The sequence below is a fragment of the Paroedura picta genome, chromosome 11, assembly GCF_049243985.1.
Source record: "Paroedura picta isolate Pp20150507F chromosome 11, Ppicta_v3.0, whole genome shotgun sequence".
NCBI classification, from domain to species: Eukaryota; Metazoa; Chordata; class Lepidosauria; order Squamata; family Gekkonidae; genus Paroedura; species Paroedura picta.
The window spans coordinates 26,205,766-26,218,765 of record NC_135379.1 but is presented as its reverse complement, the minus strand read 5'-3'; the positions used below and the strand labels follow the sequence as shown (position 1 = coordinate 26,218,765).

General features: G+C 40.9%; 1 long non-coding RNA gene across 1 annotated transcript in view; it reads right to left on the bottom strand.

Moving 5' to 3' along the window:
• Positions 1–13,000, bottom strand: part of LOC143820607 (uncharacterized) — a 112,975-nt gene that overhangs the window by 38,205 nt on the left and 61,770 nt on the right. The window lies entirely within an intron of this gene.

Sequence of the window (13,000 nt, the reverse complement as noted above, 5' to 3'; positions counted from 1 at the left end):
AAAAAAATTGGGGGGGGGGGGAGAGAAAATTGCTTAGTTTAAAAAAAATTCTGGACCCAATTACTAATGTCAGAAATGTCAATATTAAGATTTAGTCTTTAAGAGTATGGCATTCAAAAGCTTGTGGAGCCTAAACAACAAGCTTTGAAATGCAAATTGTGAGTAGGGTTGTACGCAGTAATGTCCAAATTGGCCATTTCAGGCTGACGCGGCCAGCACCGTGCAGCAGAGGGGGAGGGGAGGCGTAGGCACTGGTGCATAACTCGATGCGCACATGCAGGCGTGGAGCTCCGCGATTTGGATGCCACTGTGCACAAACCTAATTCTGAGGTTTCCCAAGACTTCATCGCACTTGGAGCACTTAAAACAATGGCAGTGAGCTAGAGGGCATTATCTCCTCCCAGATAGAGGGAGCCTCTCTCGCCACTTAGAAGAACTAGATAAAAAATAATGCTTTACACACACAAACACAATTCCTTGCCAAAATCCTAGAGCTTGCTTTCCACAATATGTCAAAAAGTATCAGACAATCAGGCGTCAGGATGATTAATATCCCTACTACTTCATTTTCTCCTCAGCTTGACCTTTGGGAGCTCTGGCCTTTTATGAATAAGCTTGCCATTTCAGCATGTTAACGGAAATGTTTGTAAACATATGACATCCTTTTCTACATTAGTTTCTCTCCTCAGACATGAATAATACGAATGAGCTCAGAACATTGCTGTGAGTTTTAGCTTTTTGTCAAGAATTTTTTTCCTAGTGAATGGTAACTCCAAAACTATGCTTGCTTCTTGTGGCCATCATCTGATTTCTAACTTTGATTAGTTCATAATCTGGAATTCCAAAAAATCAACAATAACCCAATATTTAATTAATATTAATACCATATTTAAAGTGGTATTAATGAGATTCAGTAGCAGCCCATTTGTTCTTTATGCATACAAGACTGGTACAAAATATCAAAATATACTGGTTTAATAAACCATGGCAGTCCATTCTAAGGGAGGTAAAAGTGAACACTATCTTATTGCACCTATTTACAAAGTCTGCAACAACAAAAGACCTGGTGTTGAAAATATACACCCCAGGTATAGTCCTGCCTCTTTTATTTACCTCATTTCTCTCCTGCCTTTTTTACCCAATGGGGACCCAATCATCTCTCATTCTTCTCTCCTCAATCTTACCTATTCTTCTCTACCCAGTTTAAACATCACAACAAGTCAGTGGAGAAAGATTAGGCTGAGCCAAGATCATCCAGCAATCTCTCATGGCAGAGAGGAGATTTGAAGCTGGATCACCCAAATTATAGCCTGACACTCTAACCATTATACGATGGTGACTCCCTTATATGGTTCCTGTATGGAAAAGTTGAGAGCCTCTTGTGGCGCAGAGTGGTAAGGCAGCCGTCTGAAAGCTTTGCCCATGAGGCTGGGAGTTCAATCCCAGCAGCCGGATCAAGGTTGACTCAGCCTTCCATCCTTCCGAGGTCGGTAAAATGAGTACCCAGCTTGCTGGGGGGTAAACGGTAATGACTGGGGAAGGCACTGGCAAACTACCCCGTATTGAGTCTGCCATGAAAACGCTAGAGGGCGTCACCCCAAGGGTCAGACATGACTCGGTGCTGGCACAGGGGATACCTTTACCTTTACCTTTTTATGGAAAAGTTGAATGGTTATGTCAGGGTGTTTTGCCATATGAGATAAAATCATGGATGTTCAGGCCAGGAGGCTCTTTATTCTTCAGAGAGTGAATGGAAACCCAAGTTTCTTAAGCATGGCCAGATTCTATGGGGTCATTTTCTTAACCCTATCTTGGTTGAAAACGAGTGAAGAGATTCAAGAAGTCAATTTATTCTGTGAGCCATCCCTAAGGGTCATTCATTGGACAAAGGGATTTCTGTCTGCTAGGTATGACCAAAATATTTTCCCAGCCCCCCAAAACAACATGGGGAGACTCATGTGGGGTCATCGTTGGAAAGAGAAGCAAGAAAGCTATGCTCCACAAATAGCAGCTATTCCATCCATGGAAATGCTCTGGTGGATATAGATATTTGTTTTTAACATTTTAGCCTTTGGAATTTAGACCTTGCATGAAAACCTCAACTCCTAATTCCAAAAGGGTGTATTTTGGGTTTGTTTGTTTGTTTTGTTTGAAGCATATACCACCATAAAGTAAAAAGTTTCCAGTAAGAAAACAAGTAGAAATTTAATGATAAGATGACAAACTGAACAACCACAAAACCACAAACATAATTACAAAGTGTGAGGGGACACAGTGCAGCTTGGAATGCAAAAGTTCTCTCATTCTTGCCCTATTGATAGATCTTTGCTCCAATGAAATTAAATGGGCATATCATTATCTTCATTAACTAAACCGTGAAAGCTCCAAATGTTTGGCTCCAAAGGAGGAGCGTATAATAAGAGCAGACTGAAGTGAGGCTGGAGGAAATAAAAGGCTTTCATTCATATTTTTGTCCTTACTTACGTCATATTTCACTTTCTTTGTGGTTAACATTGCAATAGATCTGTCACAGCAATCTTTAGTCATGGTTATTTCTATATGTATTAGCTTCAGATTTATCAGTAAAAAGATAAAATAACCCCAGTAACATTTTTGTAGATTTTTGTAGTCAGATAAATACCCAAATACTACCTCTTGTATTGTGTCAGTTAAGGTTGCAGAATTGGGTAGAGTACAGCATAGAATTTTTTTTTAAAGAAGACCTGATGCCCAGGTGACCTTGCTGCTGTGTAGGGCTCTTGTGAGTCCTGCTGGTTCAAGTCAGTGCCCCCCCCCCAGTGCAAAAATCTACTGGGGGGAAATCAGGGGGACATTTGTGCACTCCCCACCTGTCTGTAGTGTCCAGAAACCTGGATCAGTTGACAGTCCTATCACTCCACCATCCTCACAGAAGTTCCCCAGCTTGCTTTTTTAGAGTAATGTGAGTCTTTACACAAGTTTTTTTGTGGATACTGCCATTGTTTCACAACTGCAGTTCCTAAGACAACACACAAGTTTTTCCTTAACCCAGAAAAATTTGCTCTTAATTTCGTTGATGTATATGCAGTCAGAGTGAGTACTTCCTTGTGGAGTACTGCACAGCTCAGTTCTCTCTCCCACTTTATTCAATATCTTATGTGCCCTCTAGCCCAGCTAGTTTGGGGTTTGGGGCTAGGATGCCATCAATATGCAGATGACACTGAATTCTACTTCTTAATGGGCAGCCAGCTACTCCCCACCCCCACCCCAGAAACGTCCAGCAAATATGCATGACTCCTCACTCACATACCATAGAGGAGTCACTAGCTCCCAGTTGAATTCCGAATCCACTTTAAGGTTTTGGAGCTAGCTCTCTAATTTCTCTATCACAGTGAGATGTGTAATACTTGTTCTTGACACACAGACCAAGAAGATAGTAACCTAAACATTTTTCAGTTATTCCTCAGAAAGGAAGGAAGGAAGGAAGGAAGGAAGGAAGGAAGGAAGGAAGGGAGAGAGAGAGAGAGAGAGAGAGAGAGAGAGAGAGAGAAAGAGAAAGAGAGAGAGGAAGGAAGGAAGGAAGGAAGGAAGGAAGGAAGAAAGAAAGAAAGAAAGAAAGAAAGAAAGAAAGAAAGAAAGAAAGAAAGAAAGAAAGAAAGAAAGAAAGAAAGAAAGAAAGAAAGAAAGATTGTGAAATGTATTTGATGTGTTCCTGTTATAAAGGCCAGACTTCAAAGGCCAGGCTTCAAATGGGTGCTTTCCATGTTTTTAAATGTAAACTGGCCTTCTTGTATTGCATCTATGAAAGCCAGGAATCTTTAGAAAAACAAAGAAGGTTAAGATGATTTGGTGATTTTATATGCACTTAAAAATGTGTGGGAGTCAATGCTCTTTTATATTGTTCTGGGGTTTAAAAATGAGTTCTGTTAAATATCAATTAGAAAATGTGTTGCAATAAGCTAGTTTAGCCTGGGGGGGAAATGAATGTACTCTCTATGCTTAGTTTCTGGGAAACTGTGACCTTTATGAGTTGAAAGAGGATATTTTATTATATTTCATTTTGGCATGATAAAAAAAGAAGTTTGGGAAGAAATTCAGACTTTTACATAGTCATTTGTCTGGAGAGATGAAAGAGGTTGTCAGTCTAACTTACGTCATATGATTGTTCTGAGGATAAGGAGAAAAATTGCAAGTCACTTTGGGTCCCCAGTGGGGACAAAAATAGGCTATAAATGAAGTAAATAATACATAATTTTAAAGCTTAAAATTAAAACTAGTTGTAGCAATCAGAATCAATGCTAGTTTACAAATAATAGAAGTAAAAAAAAAACAGGTGATGATAACATACTTCTTAACATTCAACATTTTACCTGAAGATCTTATAGTGACTTCAGAATCTGCACGTCATATTGACTGTCCCTTTCCAATCTGAGCACAACTTTGGATTCAGTATGCTTGTCTGATACACTTTCTATGGATGAGATCCCACATTTAATGGCCTACATTGAGGAATCCCAAGCACACTCCGTCAGCTTCATTAACACTCACTTTGCCATGTGTATTTATAGCATTTCTTTGTGAAATAAGTAAATCTTACTATGAAGTCTGATATCTTACTAAATCTTACTATGAAACCAGAGAGTAGTATCTCTCTGGAAGGGAGTAGGCAGCATGTAGGGCTTTCTTGTGTTAAGAACACTTTCTTGGCTGTAAGTCCCATTGAATAGACCTAGTCTATTCTGAGTAGATCTACTTAAGCTTACTCCCATGATATCTGACCAAGTTCCAGGATTTTTTCTGCTAACCTACACAGAGGCATGCTGATGTCACACCCTAACTTACCAGTGGGTTGTAGTATTTCCTTGTTTGTGACTTTTGATGCCCATGGAACCCGCAGAAGCCTTCTCCAACACCAGAGTTCAAATGAATTGATTCTTCCCTTGTCCAATTTTTTCATCGTCCAAGTTTCACAGTCATAAGTGGCTATTGGAAAAGCAATAGATCTAACTCATCTACATTTGGTAGTCAGCCTTATGTCCTTCCTTTGCTATGTTCGGTACTAGCTCATCATTGCTGAATGACCCAGAGCAATTTGACATTTTATTTCCATACTGCAATCGCCACTCACATCAATTTGTGATCCAAGAAAAATGAATTCTTGAATGCATTCGATCTCTTTACCATTAATTTTATTGTGACATGTCTGTTTTTGTAGTGGCCATTATTTTTGTCTTTTTAGTGTTTAAGAAAAGGCCAAATTACTTTCTTACTTCATTGATCTTTGTACTCTGCTGTCTTAGGCTTCTTTAGTTTCTGACAGGAGGGTAGTGTCATCAGCATGCTGAAGATATTCCTTCTTCCAACCTTAATTCAGTGTTTGATTCTTTGAGCTCAATCTGTTTCATAGATCCATTATGCACAGCACTGCTGGTGGGCATTGCATCAGGGCAGCATGCCCTGGCACTTCCCGCATATGCATGAAGAAGGGAATCCCCTGGCATACGCGGACTGCCCCGGCGTAGGGTGCGCACAAGCAAAAAACCAGGGCTGGAAAGCCTGGTACACTGCCTGGAGGCGGCAGCAGTGGTAGGGCGGGGGGCACGGGGCCTCCACTGCATGATGGTGGGGAGTGGCATGCTGCTCTCCCATTAAGGTGGGGGTGGGGGGACTCCCCAGACAGCTCGGGATATGCGGTGTCCCTGCAGGGATATCGTAGGTCAGAGGAAGAGCCAGGCCCCAACGCCCGGCTGTGCCGATTATGCATGGCGCTGGCCTGGCCTAGCCTCCACTGGAACACACGGCATACCAGAGGGCCTTCCAGGGCACTGTGCCAGGCTAGGGCTGGGATGGCAGCAGCATCATTCACAGTTGGGGCTGCCCTGCTGCCACCACCCTGGATTACCTACCCCATGCATAATCGGTCAATATGATCTCAGCCTACAAGTAAACAGGAAGGGTGGAAGAATACAACCTTGGTGCATTCCTTTCTCTATTTTGAACATGTCAGTGTTACCAAATGATGTACCACAAGGGCTTCTTGGTTTGTATAGAGTAACTGTATCAGTTTGCTCAAATGCACTGGCACCCTCAAATCTTGTAGGGTTTCCCACAAATTTGTTGTGAACCACACAATCAAAAGCTTTCTTAACCCTGTTGCAGAGTTTTGTTTTGATTTTAGCCAGTAACAGATCATGATCTGAACTGCAATCAGTACCTAGATATGTTTTGACAGCAAAGATTGAACTGAACCATCGTTGACTATATAAGATATAGTCAATTTTTTTCCTGTGTAGTTCATTTCATGATGTCCAAGTGTATAGGCAACACTTATGCTGCGTGAACCAAGTGCTCATGATGCAAAACTGATTTTCATGACAAAATTGTGCCAGAAAAATCATCTGCAACATTCCTTTTTCCAAGTCCAAAGTTGCCAGTAATGTCTCTCTCTGCTTGTGTGCCAACTTTGCATTAAAGTCACCCATTATGTAAATGACATCTTTTTTGAGTATTTGTTTTAACATGTCTTGAACTGCAGTATAGAAATTTCCGCATCTGTTGCATCCGTTGTTGGAGTGTATACTTGGACAACTATGATTTTTATTGGCTTGGTACAAATTCAAATTGTTATTATTTGATCATTGATCATCGAAAACCACTGCTCGAGAAAAAATTTTGTTTGACATGAAAGAAGAAGAAAGAAGACATGGTTCTTATATGCTGTTTTTCTCTACCAGAAGGAGTCTCAAAGTGGTTTACAACTGCCTTACCCCTCTTCTCCCCACAATAGACACCCTGTGAGGTAGGTTAGGCTAAGAGGCCCCTGATATTACTGCTCAGTCAGAACAGCTTTATCAGTGCTGTAACAAGCCCAAGGTCACCCAGCTGGCTGCATGTGGGGGAGTGTGGAATCAAACCCAGCTTGCCAGATTAGAAGTCTACACTCTTAACCACTACACCAAGCCAGCTTCTAACCACTACACCAAGCTACACCATTCCTTCTCAGTATGACTTATTGCATGACATATGTATGCTGAACTCCAAATCCTTTGCTAGTACTCCATGTGCCTCACCTTGTACATTCACTCATGGCACACCTTATGTTTAGGGTTGTCACTTTCAAAGCAAACCATGTAGTTATTCCTTTATAACAGTTTGATCTGCAAGCAATTATCATGTGGTATTGCTTAATTTCATCCCATGAAAAATTTCACTTGCCCATTCCCCCATTAAAACAAGACTCCCCTTCCCCCAATCCAACTGGCAACCTAACTTATGTTGCTGCCTCTTCCTTAAGAAAATGATTTTGCTACATAGATGTGATTTAGGCCTTGGTTAATAGAGAGACTTTCAGTAAAACTCTTCCCTCCAAAAACTGTATATAATGAAATGCTGTTGAGTGATGGCACAACAGGGGTCAGACAGTGGCACTGCAGCACAAACAGCCTGAGCAGAAGTAGAAAAGCCTGGGCTGGAAATCCCAGTGTACCACCAGAGGGACTGCCCTGTCCCTTCCACCCAGTTAAAACATCTGGTAAGGCCAGTGCTAAGTGGAGAGTCAGACAAACTAGCAGAGACAGTAGAAATGTTGAGTTGAGCTTCTCCCACTTTTTTTCCCCCAACACCCCGGCAGAGTTCCTCGTCATCAAGAGACAGCCCAGTGAGCCCAATGCTGCATCAGCTTTCCTCTTTGCTTCCAGGCATTCCCAGTGCAGAGGCAGACTTGGCAGTTCTATACCAAGATAGATATCTCTATTGGACTGATCCAGCTTATGAGTAAAACAACTCCCCTGTGTTCGCTACACAGAGAGACTTCCCTGAGGAACTGGCTCATGATGAAGGTCAATGATTCACATCTCCCATGAGTGAGCAGGCAAGCAAACCCTGCACTGAGGCTCCTATAAAATCACTGAGGGTGACAGAAGCCCATGTTAAAGAAACCAAACACACATTTGACCCAAAACTGTGTATCTGAGTTGAGTAATGCTTTCAGTGTTGTTTGTAACATGAAAGTGGAACAAAAAATGTCTACAGCAAACCATCAGTATCCATTTCTGAGGAAGAACAGCTATTGCCACAAGGGTGGGGAGAGCCAACCCATCTTGGTGTTGGACAAAATTCTTGGGATCCCAAATTAGAGTGCACTGAACTGAAGATTTTGATTATGGACTGACACAAAATGATGACATTAATGTGCTTTTTTCATACAATAAAGAGGTTTTTTTAAAAAAAAAAATTCAGAACTGATTTCCTCAATACTAAATCACCCTAATTACCCAAAGGTTTAAGATGTACCGTAAATATTTCTGAATTTCCCTTGAACGTTTGGTGGTTTGTACAATAGTAAAAAGCCTGTGCTTGCTAATCTTCACCAGACATTACCATTTATTAAGTCCAAGGATGGAGACAGGATTGCTGATGCACCTCCATTAGATCTCTACAATGGTCTCCTAAACCCCAGCAGCCAGACTCTGCTGTGATTTGTAATGAAACGCTCTCATTAGCACAGCCTAGCATTAAAACACTTTAATCCTTTCTTGCAGCAAAACAACTGCAGCCCTTACATTTAAGGTCATCTGCTCTTGCAATTCATCATAGGGTAATTTGTGTGGAGTAAATAAGCCAGATGGAATTGTTAATACCAATTACATAGTACCCTGCCAGATAATGAGTTAGCCACATACTTTCCTAACAGACAGAAAGTATTTGTCTAAAGGGCAGAAGACAATGAAAGATTCTGCCAAAAGAGATACCTCCCAAATTAAACTGGAAGCTGTTAATAGGCAGACAATAGTTTTAAAGGGGAATTTACCTCCCAGTAAGAAGTGCGAGATTTGTGCCTCTATGCTGTGTAGTCTTTCCCTTTGTTCTTACTTTTAACCATTATTTTTGTTAAAGATAAGGAATTCTGCATATATAACTTGGTGCAATGAGTGAGGAAAGCCTTTTCATCCTGACAAATCCCTATAGTAAAAGGGCAAAATGGATCCCAGAGGGAAAATGTCAGTTTGGGAAATGTCTTTCAGGCTTATGAGTCAGTGCAACAGGGTCACAAGCAACCAGAGCACAACAAAACAGAGAAGCTGAGAAGACTACAGAAGCAGAAATGCAGCAAAGAAGCCTGCTAGAAAGACAGTGAGAGAGAGCGAAAGAGAGAGTAAATGAAAGAATGGAGAAAGAGAAGTAGAAGGCAGTTTGAGAGAAAAGGGAAAGTCAAGAAAAGCACGCTAATTACATTTTAGACAAGCAATTTTCCTTTCCTTTTTAAAATAACATCATAGAATCATAAAGCTATGTCCATGGAAAGACAACCTGAATGGCAATGGAATTCCTTGTGGGTGGCTATCACCATGTTGAGAAAGGCAGTAATAGCAGGAAAAGGTCATGATTGTTCAGATATCTTTTTATTGGTGTGAAAACCAAATGTAAAAGTACAGTGGAAGGAAGGATATACTATTAAGGATGAGAACATTTGGTATTCTAGTAGCATAGTGGGTAAAATCAAAACAGCTGTGGTCTAAAACAGAGTAGCCCCTATTGACAGGTTTTGTCTGTTTTTATAAGTAACACAAAGGGTTGGTGCATAAATCTTAGAAGGAAGTGGGAAGTTACACATGGTCCATTTCTTAGGACACTGATGAAAAAGTAGAAGAATTAACTTCACCCATGCCAAGGGCCCATGTTAACAAAAAATGGGAATGATAAAAAGGCATCCCCCAGCAACATCCAAAGAAGGATGAGGACAAGCCACAGCTGGGGATAATGGAGCATATCAAAAAACACCAATTCAGCTTGAACGAACTTAAGTCATTGAAGCTTACTGAAATTCACTTCAGGCATCCTGAAGGAGCTGATTCCTAGAACTACTGCCTGTCACTCATGAAAAAAAATGGATTAGTCACCAGAGTGGACTTTATAAAGACCAAGGCTCACTACAACCATCTGCTTTCTTTCAATAAAGGAACTGACTGTGAATATTCAAAGTTTAAGTTATCAGTTTATGCTAGCAGTAAGAGATGTTCTGAAATGGCTAATAATGCTCAATCCAGACTCACTTCCAATGAGCAAAACTGTTGTACAATCTGGAGGCTAACCCTCCAAAAGATCTGTACAAGTTCCATTGTTGTTACAAAGCAGGACAATTACAGCAGAATAATTACAAGAGCCCATAAGAGCTTCTTAAACCATAAAAATAAGGCTACAGGGAAAGAACTGCTTAGGGAAAAAAGCTCTCGATCAATACAACCTGCCCTATTTAGTAGATTTTAAAATATTCTCCAAACAATAGCTAACTGTTCCATTTGATAAGTCCCCACATTCTTGGCTAACTTTTTATCTTATAACTTCGAGCACCATACAAGATTATTTTTATTTAAAATACCTTACTGGAATATATAAAAATGTTAATTCATTCTCACTTTGTTGTATCTATTTTAAAAAATGATTACAAGTGTATTTGTTGGGGAGGAAGCTGGATGGGAAAGCCTGTGATGATGGAGCATGGATTAAGCACTTAGGCCACCCTGAGCTCCTCCACTGGAGGTCGGTAGGGTAGGTTCACAAGATAATCCTCCTGAGGAGAATGAAGGTGTCCATGTGACACTCCCCTCTTGCTTTCTGATGCTACGGATGGCAGTGAAGACAGCGCTTTGTATGAGAACAATAGCTGTGATGGCGGTGACTGAAAACTCAGGGGCTTTTTGCACGCCTTCAAAATAGCACAATGGTTGCCAATTGAAAATGCTACTGATTTGCTGTTTTGCACAACGTCATCGACAATCTGCCACACACCTGAAACCAATCTGCAAAAAGCGCTTCCTTGTAGCGCTTTCAGGGAAATCCCCAAAAGTGGATTCACCCTCTGGAAAGCGATACACTCCTGCAACCAATCTGCAACACTAGCGAAAAAGACCTGTGCGTTAACATTGTTGCGGTTTCTACAAAGTCCCTCCCCCTGGCTCTCTTCTCTGATCTTCCGGCGAAGCGATCGCCATTTTTTTTTCTCCAAGCGAGCGGGGATAAACGCACCAGCGAGCCTCTTTCAGTTTAGAGGCTTCCCCGGCTTCAGTCCCTCCCCTTCAATCACTAAGCACAAAGAACAGAGAAGCCCGTTTGCTGATGTATTTTCCCTTTATTTTTTACACATTCATTCAGCCGAAAATCGGGCCCATGAGAGGGGGGGGGATTTTTTTTTTCACTCGGAGGGAGCGTGGCAACGATCAAACGACAGCTCAAACACACCAGGCAGCTGGATGGGTCTCTCCGTTGCAACGAATTAACACAGATTTGTTGCAATGGGTCTGTTTTTTTTTTTTTAAACCTTTCTTAAAGGGAAAGGGGCTGTTTGGGAGCATGCTAATGGCTGCCCATTGGCTGCTTGACGGCCAGGGGCGGGACGAGCTCGGCAATAGCGCTTCCTTTCTAGCGATTTCTGCCGAGACCGGAAGCCTGTGGGAAACGCTACAAAACGCAACTGGATTCCACTACAAAGGCAGGTATGCATAACGAATTCCACTATTTTAAATGGCGATTTTTCATTCAGTGACCAATTTGCTACAAAGATCCCAGTGCGCAAAGCCCCTCAGTCTATGCTGATAACCTCACACCAGCTACAGCTGAAGCTCTGTTTGGACATACAGATGATGATGAGGAATTCAGTTTTGAAGGATTTTAACTCTTCTATTTTAGCTTGGTGCTGATTGAGCTAAGGTTTTTGCACTTTTAAAGTTATTGTTGATACCATATTGTTCTTGTTCACCCTCTTTTGCACTTACAGAGCTAGTTTACTTTTTTCTTTGAAATAAATATTCAAAAACATTTAACCTACTGATGCCCCAATTAACGTAAATTTACCAGTAGCTGCTGCATTTCCCATCCTCAGCTTATACTCGAGTCAATAAGTTTCCCCAGTTTTCTGTGGTAAATTTAGGTGCCTCAACTTATGCTCGGGTCGGCTTATACTCGAGTATATATGGTAATTTTTAATTTAACTCTCTGGTCTCAGGACAAGATAACTTGCCAGCACAGCTTGTCATTTGCAGGGATGCTTCCACACTTGGGTGGAGATCGATGAGGCCAGCAACTAGTCTCTTTTAATTATTTATTTTCACAAATGGGAATGTGTCTGCTATTAATTACTAATGTGGACAGTTTTATTTCTCCTATGTTTTTGAGAACTACAACTGAATTCAAAAGGACTGATTAGCTGTTTTAGCAAAGATGGTTTAATTTAGATATTATGATATTATGACACAGCTTACTAATTTGCCACAATTTGCTCTGCCTTATATCTCTACAATTATGATGCTTGTTCATGTAGTCTGAGGAAGAGTGCATGCACTCAAAAGCTCACACCTTGAATAAATCTTTGTTGGTCTTAAAGGTGCTATTGGACTATCTTTTTGTTGTGGTACTTCAGACCAACATGCCTACCCACTTGAATCTATGTCAAACAATGTTGGGTGAAATTAGTTCTCATGAATGATAGTTTAACATCTGATTTAAAATATTTGTAGTCACCCAAAATATAGCTACCTATATCCCTTATTTCATCTTATTTCTTGTTGGCCACCACTAATAAAGGCTACTGAAAGACAATAGATTGAGCCAAAGACTTCTTTAGTGAATGGTTCTTTGCTCAAAGGACAGGCTCCACCCTTAGTGGAATGGAACTTTTAAATCCATCCTAGTCTGCTTTAGTGTGGTTCACTGTTGGGGGAAAAATGGAATGTTCCCTTAGACACAATGCTTGATTATGTCGAGTTGTTAAGTGAGTGAATAGATGTCTCAGAAGACTGAGAGGTGTCATGCAGGTGTTCAGTCATAGTCATTAGCTAGGCTCGCAGCCACAAAAACAAAAGACCTTTGAAAAGAAAGCCTTTCATAATAACCAGTCTGGAAGCTTTAAAAAAATTTGCAGCCTTGGGAAAATTTGTTTTGATATTCCCGAGGAACAGAGCACCTTCGAATGGAATGCTAATGCCACATATTTCAAAAAGTTGCAATGTCATGTCAAATCAGAATG